This window comes from Diospyros lotus, chromosome 13, assembly GCF_014633365.1.
Source record: "Diospyros lotus cultivar Yz01 chromosome 13, ASM1463336v1, whole genome shotgun sequence".
NCBI lineage: Eukaryota > Viridiplantae > Streptophyta > Magnoliopsida > Ericales > Ebenaceae > Diospyros > Diospyros lotus.
The window spans coordinates 23,484,701-23,501,087 of NC_068350.1; the positions used below are offsets into that span (position 1 = coordinate 23,484,701).

General features: G+C 34.3%; 1 long non-coding RNA gene across 1 annotated transcript; it reads left to right on the forward strand.

The window, feature by feature from the left end:
* The first annotated feature begins 13,661 nt into the window (after positions 1–13,661).
* On the forward strand, positions 13,662–16,074 carry LOC127788299 (uncharacterized). The gene is made up of 3 exons (XR_008020313.1): positions 13,662–13,802; positions 13,905–14,064; positions 15,481–16,074. It is a non-coding gene; the product is annotated as an uncharacterized LOC127788299 (long non-coding RNA).
* Positions 16,075–16,387: the final 313 nt, after the last annotated feature.

Genomic DNA, 16,387 nt, shown 5'->3' on the forward strand with positions numbered 1-16,387 from the left:
AAACATTTTCTCAAATTTTCTAACACCATAATTCATAAAATAATTTCTCAAAAATATTAAAATAAAATTCAAAAAATACCTAGATCTCACGCACCCTCACGTGCCCTACGTGTTTACTGTGAGTGAAAACTAAAGCGTATACCTGATGCGTCGGTCGTCTTTCTCAACTTTGGGCACCGACGTTTGCTGGTTTTTGCTCCTACCTTGCTCAACACCTTAATTCAATCACAATGGTACCACTTTAGGCTTGAAACAACCATCGGAAGTGGCTTAATCGGTCGTTTAAAGGTTCAACCGAGGCTTCTGTCTAGTTTTCCGGTGACCACTCAAAACCCTCCCAAACCTAAATGAAGGCTCACCAAATTCTCCAGAAAAACTCCACAAAACATAAGGAACAAAAGCCCCTTATTCTTATCCCTCAATTCACCATCTAAAGGCTCGAATTTGAGCTCGAACTGATGCAAAAAACCCTCGGCCATCAACCCCTATTTATACTCGATTTCAAGCTTTGAAATGCCCTTTTTTGTTAAATTCAAGGTCTTTAATGCCTCAACCTTCCTCAGATTAACCCAAAACCCCCATCATTAGCCTCAAAGATTAACTTACGGAGGTTAATTTTTTCGGCCATCTCACGGCAAAAATTTCGATCAAATCGACCGTCGACATGGCCGATTCCTTACCGTGGGTAGGTCCTGATGACTCTAGGCATAGCCCTGGTGCTTTTGAGCCCTTCTTGGTAGCCTCCGAAGGCCAAAATCGGTGATAGGAGAGGCGGCTGGCAGTGTTCACACTGCCAGTTTTTCTAAAAATTACACTTTTTCCCCCCTTTAAACTACAAAATTGCATTTGGGCCTTTCTATGCAACCCTTTGAGTTTCTAAAAATTTCACAACGGACCCCTAAATTTCCTCTTTCACATTTTATCCCCCAAGTTTCATAAATTACACTTTGGCCCAAGTTTAATAAATTTCCTCTTTCACATTTTATGCAGAGAAATTTCTTGAGATGTTTAACGTGGAAAATTGCAAGTCAATAAGTACCCCCATTGAATGTGGAGCAATATTGTTAAAATATGATGAGGGTAGGAAGGTGGATCCATCTTTCTATAGAAGCCTTATTGGAAGTTTGAGATATTTGACTTGTATAAGACTCGATACTCTCTATGGTAATAGTCTTGTTGGCCTATATATGGAGGCACCTACTTTGACACATTAAAGGTACCCTTTATTATAGCTTAGCTTATTCTCCTTCTAAAAATTTTAAGCTTTTATGGTTATAATGATAGTAATTGGGGTGGTAAAGTTGATGATCAGAAAAGCACCACCAATTTTCTATTTTTGATGAGTGATATTGCTTTCACTTGGTGTTCAAAGAAGCAACCTTTTGTGACTCTTTTTCCTTGTGAAGCTCAGTATGTTTCAACTGCATATGTGTTTTTCATTCAATTTGGCTAAGGAAATTGTGAGCTTCACATGCCACAAGATCAAGCTACTAGAATTTATACTGATAACAAGTGAGCTATTACTTTTGGAAAGAATCCCATGTTCCACGATCGAAGCAAGCATCTATATATTAAGAGAGGATGGCTTTTGAAAATGAGAGACAAATGTGAGAGACATTTTTTGATGGTTGAGATGAGTTTTGATTTTTCATCAATGGCTAAGATCATATATGTTTCCCTCCCAAAACCATCCCATCCTCACACGCACACACTCTTTCTCTTTTGTCCCGCCCCCTCTCCTTCTTTCTCTCTCTCTCTCTCTCTCAAGCACCAAACCCACCGCTGGTTACTCTACCTCTATCCCTCCCCCTCTCATTCTCTCTCTTTCTCTATCTCCCCCTCCCCTACAGCTGCTCGGACCACCATCGCTCCCACTCGGCCACCGTTGTCGCCCCTGCAGCTGCTCACACCCGTCGTCACCCCCACCCAGCCACAGCACAACTCACCTCGTCGTCCCCATCGCCCCTTCCAACACCACATATATGTGTATGTATTTTTGTGTATGTATGTAATGTACGCCAAAAACGATGGTGTTCGTTGTTTACATACATATATGTTCGCTGTTCTTCGGAATTATATGTATACAAATTTTGGAATTAAATTTTATATGTACGCCATTTGGAATCTAATGTTTGCAAATGTTTAATGTTTGCTCATTTAAGTTACGTTTGGCTATATAATGTTTGTTGTTCTTTGTTTAATGTTTAATGTTTATGTATGCACGGAAGCAATATAATGTTTGTTTAATGTTTAGTGTTTGCTGCTCATTCAAGTTACGTTTGGAATCTAATGTTTGCTCATTCCAAATGGAATCTAATGTTTTCTTCTCTCTCTTTCTCTAATGTTTAATGTTTTATGTCAAATGGTGTTCTATCAAATGGCCATTTATGTTATATATATGCAAGATCTTAATGAGCATTTCTCTTAATCGTTTCTGTCAAATGGAGTTCGTGTCTGTGCATTTCTATCAAATGGTGTTTGTTTGCTGCTCCATTTATGTATATTAATCCTTTCTCACTTGAATGTATATAGACAATGAGCAGCAAACAATGATAACAATGAATTTGAGTTCCCTAGAAATGAACAACAAACAAATATGTGTCTGAGTTCTATTGTTAATGAACAAGAAGCAAATGACTATTTCTGTGTATGTATTTAAATGAGCAACAAAAGATGCTCTATTGTTAATTAAATGTATGTATATTTATGTAGCACATGTATGTGTATGTGTATGTATGGGCGGCAAAAGATGCTCCATGTGCGACATTTAATTTTTTTAAAAATTAATATTTAATTTTAAATATCAATTAAGTATTCTAAATATCAAATTTTAAAAAAGTTATGGACTACAACATTTAAAATTTTTTAAATAAAAAAACACCAACAATGCAAGTTTTAATTTTTTTTAAAAAAATAATTATGGACTATAACATTTAAAAATTTTTAAATAAAAAAACCAACAATGTAAAAACCAACAGTGTAAATCGAAATTGGTCACTCAAAAAGAATTCATTTATTTGTATTATTTTTTTTATTTTATTAATTATATTTTTATTTTATTATAATAAAATATTTTTTAATTAAAATAACATAAAAAAACGTGTTCCCTAACCAAGAGTTCCTGACCCATGGGGGTCAAGGAACACAAGGGTTCCCGAGCACTCGCTGTCGTGAACACAAGGTTCTTCGACCCCGAATTAGGGTTCCCTCCATTGATGGCCGTGACCATGGCGGCCGGCAGCGAGCAGCGGTTGCCATGGCCGTAGCCATGTGTTTTCGTACATATATATATATATATAAATGTGTGTGAAATAATTATTCATTATTATTTATAAAATGACTTTGTTATCTGTTGTGTAATACTTCAAAATTTTATGCAAAAGTTGGATGATGCAATAAAGTCTTTTAATGGAAGTTTTGGGCTTAAGTGCAAATGGAAAATGGTTTTAAGGACTTAAATGCAAAATAAAGGATAACTTCTCCAAATAATTGTCATGATAAAGACTTGTTTGAGAAGTCTTGAGTTGGTAAAATTGTATTGGAGGATTTATTGTCATGATAAAGGCTTGTTTGAGAAGCCTTGAGTTGGTGAAAATGTATTGGAGGATTTAACTCAAAAGTCTTAAAGTTAAGATAACCATAATTACTCATATCCCTAAATTCAAAGTAAGTAGATTTGGAAGAATCCTATTGGCCCTCTAAAAGATGAAGATAAGATGGGTTGTTTAGAAAGTAACGAAAGGGGCAAATGGAGGAATTACATTGGAAGAGTAAAAGCTTCCAAGAGAAGATATAATCAAATGGTAAGTTTTCAAAGATAGCAATTATGGCTAGGGAAGAAAATAACTAACCTAAAAGGGATAAGTGCAACCTTGAGCTTGGAGATAAAAGGGCTATAAAAGGGTTGGAGAAGTGGACCATATAGAGGAAAAGTAGAAGAGAAAAGCAAGGGGGAGAAGAATTCAAAGAAAGGAAACAAAAGAAGCCAAAACAGGAAGACTAGCTTGAGAAAACACCAAAAATTGAGAAGAAACCAAAGAGTTAAGCCACTTTTCTTTTTTTATGATCGTAGTACACTGAAAGGGGAGTCCGTAGGTTCAAACGAAAGTCGAATTGGAGTTAAAATGAGCAAGATATGGCCGTTTTAATTTTGGGTTGCAAAATAGAGAAGGGGCAGCGCGTGGCCACCCTTCCGAGGGCCCATGAGGGCTCATCCAGCCTCCGATTGGCCTGAAATTCTCACCATTGTTCTCCTATTTTAATTACCTACAACCCTCTATAAAAATATTTAAGTTTTAATTCACTTAAATGCGTGATTTCTACAGAAACAACCCCTAGTGCTCGAACCGAGCTGTAAAACCGTGCTATCGAGGGGAAAACGATCAAGGTGAGTGGTTCTTGTGCATACTTCCTCTTGATCATTCTTGGTTTCATTTGTGAGTGGTTCTTGTGCATGCTTCTTGCTTCCTCTTGATCCCTCTTGGTTTCATTTGTGGATGAGTTGTTGCTCACGTCTTATGTTCTTTGTGTTCGAGCATATCCTTTCTATTTTGTTGCATCGGGTTTGAACATGATGGCTTTCACGTGTGGCTTGTGGCATTCCTTCTACTTTGTCATACATTGTGTCATTTGGGTGACTATGGCGAGTTGGTGCCTTGTCGTGTGTGAACTACCACAGGGGCCTGTGTAAGGGGGCTGACCACGTGGGCCTGTGTAAGGGGGCTGACCACGTGGGCCTGTGTAAGGGGGCTACCTCGAGCTTGTGTAAGGGGGCAAGGGGTTCATACATGGCAAGTAAGGAGGATATCTCATGCCTGTGTAAGGGGGCCGAGAGGTTATATCTTATGTGTTTGTTGCGTTTGAGCAAATCTTGCCTATTGCACGTACATCTTGGTATTTGTATTTGTGGCTATTTGTCGGGGTATCAAAGGGGATCTTGTGCTCTTACGGTGAGCTATGATCTTGGGAGATTTTGTTCTTCTTTCTACATGTTTCCTGGAAAAGCTACATATTGCTCTTGCATGCATAGTTTCTTTCCTTGTACCGCTCACTTAGATGTAATAATCTAACTCGAGTGTTTCTTACCCCCTGGGGCATTCATCGTCCCAGCTTTATCAGAAGTATCAAGCGTTTCAGGCTCCAGGTTCCAGCACGAGCAAGGATTCAGAGGTGGTGCTTGGCTGATTTAGAGTTAGATTTATTTGTGTACCTGTGTAATCCCAATATTGTAATGTAAATAGCAGTTAAGATACTTAAGCATGTATTTGTGAAGCTGCTATAATTTTCTGATATGTGGGTACGTGATGGACTTTTATTTAAACTTGAGGAAATCCTAGCTATTTAGCATACTCATGTTCAATCCGTGCTTCCGTTGATAAAGGATTTCCAATAACGCCCGTAGGAGATATCTTCTTATAATTCACGTTTTTTGTATTTGAAAAAATGGGGCGTTACATGTTGAAATTTATTTTTTTTGCCTAAATTTATGTTTAGACTTTGCAAGTGATAATTATTCATACCAGGCTTTGATTTTGGTTTTAATTTCATTTATATAAAACTGAAGTCAGTTAGGAAAGATAAGAGTTCAAATTTGGACAATTGTTGTGCTCTAATTTTAATTTTATCATTTTAATGTGATTGTTAAAATACATTTTGATTATAACCTGTTAAGTATTTTCTATCCATGACAGTTATTTATTTAAATAAAATATTAAATTTTATTATCTGATTTGGTAGCAATTGATTTGGAAATAACATGACATTGCTAATTAAATCCATGTTAACTATTTTGTATTAATAATTTTTTATTTTTTGATGTCTAAAATTATGTAACTAAACATTTTTAGGTTAAAATACAACAATTATGGACAATATCACTATTTTTGGTCAAGTAAGTTTTTTTTCTTCATATAATTTTAAGTAAGGCCTGTTTTTTTTTTTTTTAAAAAAAAAAACTTATCATATCTAATTTTCTTCTAATAGAATGTTTTTTTCCTCATCCTTTATAGGTGGATGGAGACTTACACCAAACTGTAATATCAATTTCGTTTACTAATTTTTTTATTTATGTGTATAAAGTTTTATTTATCACTCTAACGTGTTTGTATGTATAGGTTTGATTTTTTTTTTTAAAAAATGTTAATGTTGTTATTAGCGATGAGCGTGACCTTAATACTATTCGCATTCGTGAGATAAGGATATACATTTTCTTATCATTTTAAAAATAATTTATAAATATATTCTACTTATTTTTTATTATAGGAAAAGGCAAAGGAAAAAGAAAAGGCTATCCCTTCTGGTAAAGGAAAGAAAAATGCACATCATGTGGTATGATTTTTCAACAAGTTTTAAAAGTTTCTTTTTCGAATATTGTCATATAGACTTTTTTAGGAATTACATAGTGTCATATACTCTTTTTTATGTACATTTTTAAAAAGTTTCTTTTTCAAATATTTATTCAAAATTCTTTTTATTGAATGTGAAATATTTTTCTAAAACATGTTAAAGTAAGCATTAATCTGAATTTTAAATTTGTTTGTCTATTAAAAAGAAAAGAAAACGAATAAGAGAAGAAAATATATAAGAGAAAAACATAAAAAAAATAGGAAACTACATAATATAATTTTTTTAATTTTTTATTTTTCTTATAAGAAGTTTTTAAGAAACAAACAAGAAGAGTGAAAAGAAAAGTAGAAAATATCACATGCTAAAGAGATGGATAGTGTCTTTAAACCAACAAGTGCATACTCCTAAAATATTCTCATTTTAGACACACAATAATAATGTGTTATCAAAAGTTGCATTAGCCCAACGTGCACGACGAAAACGTGAAAAAAATCAAAAGTCATGTTCTGCATATCAATTGGGACAATGCCTGCGACGAGAATGAGAAAGATCAAAGGAATTTATTAACCCAAGACAATCTTCTTTAACACCAATTCGTCGCGATCGCACTCGCTTGGAGTGGGAAACAATAACTGAAGATTCTTATTCGGCACAAAAACGAATAATGGTTACCCATCATTCTACATGTTCGTTTTCTATACCAATCACATCTTTGGCTTTGCAAAGGAATCGGTAAACTACTGTGTATAATCTTGAAATACATACTTTTACTCATATTGTTTTGTTTTACAAATTTTTATTTATACACAAATATTCATAGGTTTACTCCTATAAATCAATTTCTTCAAAAAGATTTATGTACTGATGATGAATTAGAAGATATGCCTATGAGTACATCAATTGACGTCCGGGTACACAAAGATTCTTGCTGCCATTATCTTGGCAAGATGGATGTATTATGTCCTTATTGTTCATCCTTACATTGGATGGATGAAAGATTGACAAAATCATCTATGAAACGTCCCTTATTTGGAACTTGTTGTTTGGAAGGAAACGTTAGGCTATCTTTACTTATTACACCCCCTCCACCACTTCAGGCATTGTATGATGGGAATAATGATCAATCAAAATCTTTTTGAAGTTATACTCGAGTGTACAACGCAGCCAATGCTTTTACGAGTCTTAGTGCTACATTAGATCCTAGAGTACTCAGTGGAAGGGGCCCTACATCATTCACAATTCATGGGGAATTACGACATCGAACAGGATCACTACAACCACAACCAGGGTAGGATGCGAGTTATGCTCAACTGTATATCTATGACTCTGATTCAGCTTTAGAAATTCGTAATCGTAGAAATCCTATCTTGAGAAGGAATGTTCTCAAAACTATTCAGGATAGTTTGTTACAAGTCAATGCATTTGTAGATAAATTTAGCCAGGCTCATATCATTTTACATCAATTACACTCGGCAGGACACAATCTACCTGCTCATCTTCATTACAATTCAAGAACTGATCGACGTAAATATAACCTTCCAACTGCAGATGAGATTGCGATTGTAATACCAGGTGATGGAACAGAGGCAAGTGGAATTAGAGATATTATCTTACATTTTCGAGGAAAGAATGAGTTGATGCAAATTAATGAATGTCACCCAGCATATTTGCCATTACATTATGTTCTATTATTTTCATATGGTGAGCTTGGATGGGAACCTGAGTTGAAATTGTGGAATGTTCAGTATGATCGACCTTCAACTGATCGACTTACTCAAATGGATTTTTATAGTTATCGTTTGTTTGAATGACCCACAGCGTATTCAACAATTTTGAGAGATGGGAAACTATTTCAAGAGTTTTTGGTAGGTGCTTGGGCTGCAACTGAGCAAAATCAATTGACATACTACAATCTTAATTAAGCGAAACTTCGCGCTGAGCTTTACCAAGAGTTGTCAGATATGAATCTAGATTATGTGCGACCTGGTCAAATTGGTCAAAGGTTTGTTTTGCCATCTTCATTTACTAGTAGTCCTAGACATATGTTTGAAAATTTTCAAGATTCAATGGCTATCACGCGATACAACCAACACCCAGATATTTTTCTAACCATGACTGCAAATCCCAATTGGTCATAAATTAGTTCAGCATTATTACCACATTAAAAACCTATTGATCGTCCTGATTTAATTGCCCATGGTTTTTAGTTGAAGAGAAAATGTTTGATGAAGGTGATAAAAACAAATAAAGTGTTTGGAAATAAAGATGCACATGTTTTTACAATTGAATTTCAAAAATGAGGCCTCCCTCATATGCATGCACTTTTATTTCTTAAGGACCCAGACAAAATTCGGACATGTGCTCAAGTAGATAAATTAGTCTGTGCAGAATTTTCAGACTCAAAAGATGATCCTATGCTTTTTGAAATTATGAAATGTTGTATGGTACATGGACCGTGTGGTGCTCGAAATCCGCAAGCACCATGTATGAAAAATGGTAGATGCACTAAGAGATACCCTCGAGTTTTTACAAAAATAACAACTATGGATCAAGATGGATGCCCTATCAATCGTCGTCGCAATAATGGTTAAGTACATATTGTGAGGGGGAAAGAAGTTGATAACATGGATGTCGTACCATATAATGCATATCTTTCTAAACTTTTCAACTGTCATATAAATGTGGAAATTTGTGTCGGGATGAGATGTGTCAAGTATATACATAAGTACATTTATAAGGGTTACGATCGTACAACGATGGTGTTAGAAATGATAAATGAGATTCAAAAATATCTCGATGCAAGGTATATTGGATTTCCAGAAGCTGCTTGGCGAATATTTGGTCATCCTTTGCATGCAGAGATGCCAACAGTTGTACGATTGACACTTCATTTACCTGGAATGCATCGCATTGTTTTTAACCCAGAAAAGTCATTAGAAACGATTCAATCTAGAGTTGGTCAACAAATGTCAACTCTTACTGGCTTCTTTGCATATTATGCTGGCAGTAAAGATGAATGTCCATTCACTTATCAAAAATTTCCATAGCATTATGTTTGACTTAAGTCAGAAAAGAGATGGAAATCAAGAGAAAGAGGATATGCAATTGGTAGAATATATTTTGCTAGCCCTAATTGTGGTGAAAGATTTTATCTACGTTTGTTACTAACCTTTGTCAAAGGACCAAAGTCATTTCGGTCTTTACGCATGGTTGATAATGTTGTGCATGATACATTTAAATTAGCATGTGTTGCAAGGGGGCTTTTAGAAGATGATGAAGAATGGATACAATGCTTGAAAGAGGCTACAGTTATGAAAACTGGATATCAATTGAGGAGATTGTTTAGTATTATTCTCACCCAGTGCTCTCCACTAAATCCATGAACATTATGGAATCAATTCTCAATGCATATATGTGATGATCTTGCACATAAGATTTGTACATTTTTTGTCATTTCTAACCCAACTGAGGCTCAAATTAAAGATTATGGTCTCCATCTTTTGAATCAAATGCTTCATGAATCAGGTAAAAGTTTAATTGACATCCCACCCATGCCACAACCTACTATAAATTGGAGTGCAGTAATTGGCAATCAATTGATATTCGAACATCGACAACTGCAGAGTGAGGCACACACAGCCAAATCCACAAATTTCTATTGATTGTCTCAACAATGGACAACGGAATGCTTATAACACAATCACTTCTTCAATTTTTCAAAATAAAGGAGTTGTTTTCTTTTTGAATGGGGGTGCCGGAATAGGGAAAACATTTTTGTACAATACGATCTCATTAAAATGTCGCAACCTTGGGCAAATCGTTATTACTGTGGTTTCATCTAGAATCGCATCATTGTTGCTGGTCAGAGATCGCACTGCACATTCAACATTTTCCATCCCATTAGATGTGTTGGAAAATTCAAATTGTGGGCTTAGCAAACAATCATTACAAGCTGAATTATTTAGAGAAACAAAACTCATGATTTGGGATGAAGTTCCGATGCAACATAAACATTGTGTTGAGGCGATTGATCGTACATTGAGGGATATTTGTGATAGTGAAAAGCCATTTGGGGGTATTACTGTTGTTCTTGGTGGAGACTTTCGACAAATCTTATCAGTTATACCCAAAGGAGTTCGTGAGAAAATTGTGAATGCATTATTAAAACACTCTATTCTATGGAAGCATATACATATCTTAACTTTGGATTTGAATATGCGTTTGAATCATGAAGGCCATGAAAATGCTAATTTTGTAAATTTGTTGATGGAGGTAACACTACTATAACCTTTGTGCCATATTATATAGATTATTTTAAATTAATAAATTGTGTTTTCATTCTTATTTTTTTTATTGATTTCACCTTTTTTTAGATTGGGACCAATCCTCAAGAAATTGTTAACCTTCAATCAACAATACACAAATGTCAAGATTTGAATGAATTACTCTCTATAGTTGACCCACAGTTGAACATAATAGAGACGTCAACCCCAACATTTTTAACTAAACGAACAATTCTGTCTACGCATAACGATGATGTCAGTGACATCAATACTACTGCGTTGAATATCTTTCCAAGGAGATTATATACTTATCTTGCAGCAGATAAAATGTCTGAAAATAATGAAATCGATCCTACCATTACAAATAGAAATCCTAGTGAATATTTAAATTTATTGGATCCTCCTGGGTTGCCAACTTTTAAGTTAGAGTTGAGTGGGTTGTCCTATAATATTGTTGAGAAACATTTCACTGAAAGATGAACTATATGATGGTACAAGATTGATGGTTACTAGGTGCGACACTCACATAATTGAAACTCAAATTTTAACTGGAGAAAAGTTTGGCAATTTGGCATTCATACCAATGATATCTTTGGCACCATCTTTTTTAGAAATGCCTTTCCAAATGACAAGACGTCAATTTTCAGTCTGATTCGCATATGCCTTGACCATTAATAAATCTCAAGAACAATATGTGAAATTTGTTGGGGTTAATTTGCGCATACCAATGTTTACCCATGGGCAATTATATGTGGCATTGTCCAGATGTACATCATTTGATCGTATAAGTATTCTACTCCCTAAAGATTGTTTGGATTCTACTACAAATATTGCTTATCCTGAAGTGTTGTAGTGTTCAGAAGGTAACTATATAGATTTATTTCTATTGATTATATAACTTTTTTTAAAATTTAAATTTAATAATAATTTGAAATATGGACTTCTGTAGGATTGGAGCAAAAAATATATGGAGCTTAAAAGGAGAAATACAACTACATTGCTTCGATGGGAATATAATAAGGTAATTTCAATGTCAAAGTATATTTTGATATGTATATTTTCAACAAATGTACTAATCTATATTTTTTTTATTTCACAAATTACCAAATTATTGTGCATATTCCCCATTGAAGATACATACAAGTTGATACGACGATTTTTTGAAAAGTAATAAGGAGGAAGTTCAGGCAAACACATGTTTGAAGACATGTTATTGACATATTTTTTGTAAAGCATACATAATTTGTAAAGTTTTAACCCACTTTTTGTAAAATTTTAACCCACTCTTTTGGTGAATGATAATATAATGTTTATTTTTCTTATATAATTATAATTTGATTGGCAGTAGTAGCACTAATTGGTGTGCATTTTAATTTTAATTTCTATTTGTAGCAATAGTAGTAGTATTTGATATTTTTTTTTTTTTATATTTGATTGGTAGCAATAGCACTAACTGGTATGTATTGTTTGATATTTAACTTTTAATTTAATTTGTTCAGATTGTAAAGCACTTTTTTTAATTTAATTTTTTTATTTTTTATTATACAATGTTAATAAATATACAATAACTTTAATTTTTATTTTTATCCAATATATAATCTTAATATTATTTACTCTTATATTATTTACACTAGGCACGGGTATTCCTAGTATATATATAGACACAAAGTTTCACTTCATAAGAGATTGCATTGAGAAGAAGGATGTGGAACTCAGTTGTGAAGACCCACAATCAAGTTGCAAACATTTTCACTAAAGCACAAAAGTTTAAAGATTCTGCAACATTGCATGTTTGGATTAGTGTCACCAGATCGAGGTAATCAAGTTTGAAAGGGGGATGTTGGAAAATTAAACTTGATACAGTTAGTATTTATTTTAGGATCATGCATTTACATGGTTCATGTACCTACATAGTTTATTGCATTTTATCATTCGTAGTTATTATGTAGTTAATGTTATTAATTAGTTCACTGAATTATTATGGATTTTTACAATATCCTTATGCTAAGTCATTTGTGTAAGCCAAAATATATAAGAGATGAAGAATTATTCCAAGAAATCTCTTTTGTTTTTCCCTAGCTTTTTATCCCAATATTGTTTATTTCTAACAGGATAACATTTCTACTACTGATGGTGTAATAGACATAAATGTACTCTTTGATACTGCTTACACTTGACAGATAATAGAAAAAAGAAAGAAGCAAAAGTATGAGAGTTTCTAGGTACGCTAAGGCATTCGCAAGGCCAAGAAAGATACAATATATAACCAAAAACATCCTAAATAGATACCTTAAAATTCATGGAAAATTATACCAAATCCCAGTACTTTTACTAGGGATACAGATAACGCGCAAACCCTTCAGGGTCTTCTGCTTTCCTTTCTTATTTTCTTCTTACTGTTTGTTTTTTTTTTTTTTTTAAAAAAAAAAGCCTAGCTAGGAGGGCAACTTTGTAAAAATGACTGCACAGTGACAGGTTGTGGTCCTGTCCGGGATGTAAACTCATGGGACATCACCCAACTAAGCTTTTTCATTGGATCTCACCCTTCTACTCCAATCTTCAAAATTCTGTACAAATGTTATTTTTATTTTTTTTTTAAGTGATATTACACAGATAAAATTTATGAGCAGAAGGATTGACTACTTTATATCTAATGAAGGAAAATATTTTATTAAAAATGCTCATATCAAATAATGGACTGGTAGTTTTATTTAGAATTATAAATTAATCATATTAAAATAATATTGTTATCGTGGGTTAAACGAAACAAGGTTTATGATACTATTAGTCAAGCAATAAATTTTACTTAAAAATATAAGGGGTGATCAGATCATCAAAAGTAAACGAATATATATATATATAAATATATATTGTGAACGTATCTACCATTTCCAACCATATACCTAAAAAGTAATGTCAGCAAATTCATCATGCCCCCAAAGTCTTTTTTGAAGAAAAAGAAAAACACACATCATTCTACCTCTTGTGCTATAAATAAGTGGGCAAGGATAGCGAAGCCTTGTATATGGGTGGCCCAAGCTCCCATTCTATGTACTCTCTCTCTCTCTCTCTCTATGGTTGGCCCAAGCTCCCATTCTATGTACTCTCTCTCTCTCTCTCTCTCTCTCTCTCTCTCTCTGTGGATAGCTGCAAGCTGTGGTTCAAGAAGAGAAGGTGAGTGTTGAGCAAGATGGAGAAGCAGGGCACGTGCATTACTCACTCATATCTGAGATCTCTACCTCTAAATTAATGCTTACTTTCCATTAATTGCTGCAGTACTAGCAGTAGTGAGTTTGTGATTCATGTGCCCTTCTTCCCCATCATGACCACTCGACCTTATTTACCGTTCAATCTCAATGCCAAAAACCATCCAACTACACAACCTAGCTTGCTGCTTTTTGCCCTCCATCGGCCAAGCGTCGTTTCTTTTCTTCAGGTCAGTCATAATTAATCTCTCTCTCTCTCTCTCTCTCTCTCTCTATATATATATATATATATTTATGTGTATGTGTGTGTGTGTGGAGAGTCTGATAGATGAACATATATATAATAATTTGTTAATTAGGACAACTGCAAGAAGACGATCTACAGAAGAAATTAATTAATTTACAGTAATCTAGCTTGTATTTCTAGAGTTAGGATCAATGCGATTTTTCATGGTAGCTATATATATATATATATTTGTATATACAAAGGTTTGGCTCCAAAACTAGTCATGGATTAATTCTCTCCACGTCTCTTCTTCCCAACTAGGTAGCTAGAATGTGGTCCAAAACACAACGTTTGATAGGAAATGTTTATTTCATGGGCAACCATTTTATCTCCACACAAGAGGATTTAGGGTTGATTTAGGTGGAGATAGTTACTTATTAGACAGGAGACTTGAAGTTAAGAGCAGATTAAGAAGGGCTTAATTATCCATCATTTTATGCCAGCTGCTAATTAAGATGCCAGATTAATTATAGGATGGAAGCTCCCAATTGATGAACGTTTCATAGAAAAAGGAATGGTCCAATTATTAATTGTGGAACTTCCAAGAAGAAGATAAGAAATTTGTTGGACTAATCGGCCAGTGGCATGTCCTCCTTGCAGTTGTTTGGGAGTTCATCTTTTAGTTTTCTTATTATTCTCTTTGACAATATTGAAAGAAACTCGAGCCGCGTGCATGTTCAAGCAAACACACAACACACTAGGGAAAACAAATTTGCTAATGCATAGAGAAGCATCAGAATGCCACTAAAAGCCCTCAAAACTTTTAAGCAAACAACTCTGAATCAGACAAAACGTAGCCCACATTTAAAAACATAATTTCAAGTGGTTGAAAAAGGCTTTCTTTTTCATTCTTCCACTCTCTCCAAACAGACAAATTTGTAATCTCTGTGCTTTCTGAATTCCATTATATATATATATATGGCATTTATTTTAATTGGAACACTAAGAAAGATCACTAAAAATAAACAAATAAATTATTCCTATATATATATATATGTATATATATATATAAGGACTAGCTGAGCAGGTTCCACTCGGAAAAAGAGGGAAAGGGTCCTCAATTCTTTTCCGATATATCGTGCAGATTCATTTATTTCTTGCTATCATCTCTTCTTCTTAAACTTGTGCAGTTTCAGCTTTAGATGACATCCCAATGTTAATTCGGATAAAGTTCATAGCTGTTTTCTTTTTTTTGGTTTGAGTTGTTCATAGCTTTTTACATCACCGACCAGCGGGCAGTACATTAATTATGCCTCATTCCCAGGCTCGGTTCTTGCTCGTGTTGGAGTGACAATTATGTGTGTGTGTGTGTCACATAATGCAAGATTAACTTTTTGTCTCATCTAATTATGAGCTTTAGGTTGCCTTTCAGAGGTGGATCCTTTCTGTTATGTTGTGTTCCGGAGCAACTTTATGGACGTTATTTCAGACTCCTATCCTTTTCTATATATCTCTCAGAAGTAAGCAATATGCTTAGTTAGTTGTATTTATTTCAGACTCCTCTCCTTTTCTATCTCTCAGAAGTAAGCAATGTCCTTCGGTTGGGTTGTTCATAGCTTTTTACATCACCGACCAGCGGGCAGTACATTAATTATGCCTCATTCCCAGGCTCGGACGTTCTTGCTCGTGTTGGAGTTACAATTATGTGTGTGTGTGTGTGTGTGTCACATAATGCAAGATTAACTTTTTGTCTCATCTAATTATGAGCTTTAGGTTGCCTTTCAGAGGTGGATCCTTTCTGTTATGTTGATGTTATTTCAGACTCTTCTCCTTTTCTATCTCTCAGAAGTAAGCAATATGCTTAGTTAGTTGTATTTATTTCTCAATACATTAATTAACCCTCAAAAGTATTTTTGATCATTTCAATGAATTGACATTTTTCAGAGAGGACGGTAAGTGAATTAAGTTGGCTTTATATTTGATAGATGATCTGAGTGGAATTTTTCTCTCTTTTTTATTTTCTTTTGCTTTCTGGAAATAATGACAGCATGAGACAAACCAATGAGCTTTGAGAAAGCAAGACTCTAAAGGCTGCTATTTCTAAGTAATTGCTGATTGAAAGGAAGGCTCGTGGTCATTTATATGCTGGACGAAGTCGATTTATCCAAGTGTTATGTGGGGATAGCTACCAAATGCTTTTTCCTTTACTTGTTCGTTGAAAATTGAGTTCATTCGCTAGAGTTCGAATCAACTAACAGAGTAAAAATAGGACCCACAAGACTATTATTGAAAGAAAAAATTATGACCACTTATCTATGGCTCATGAT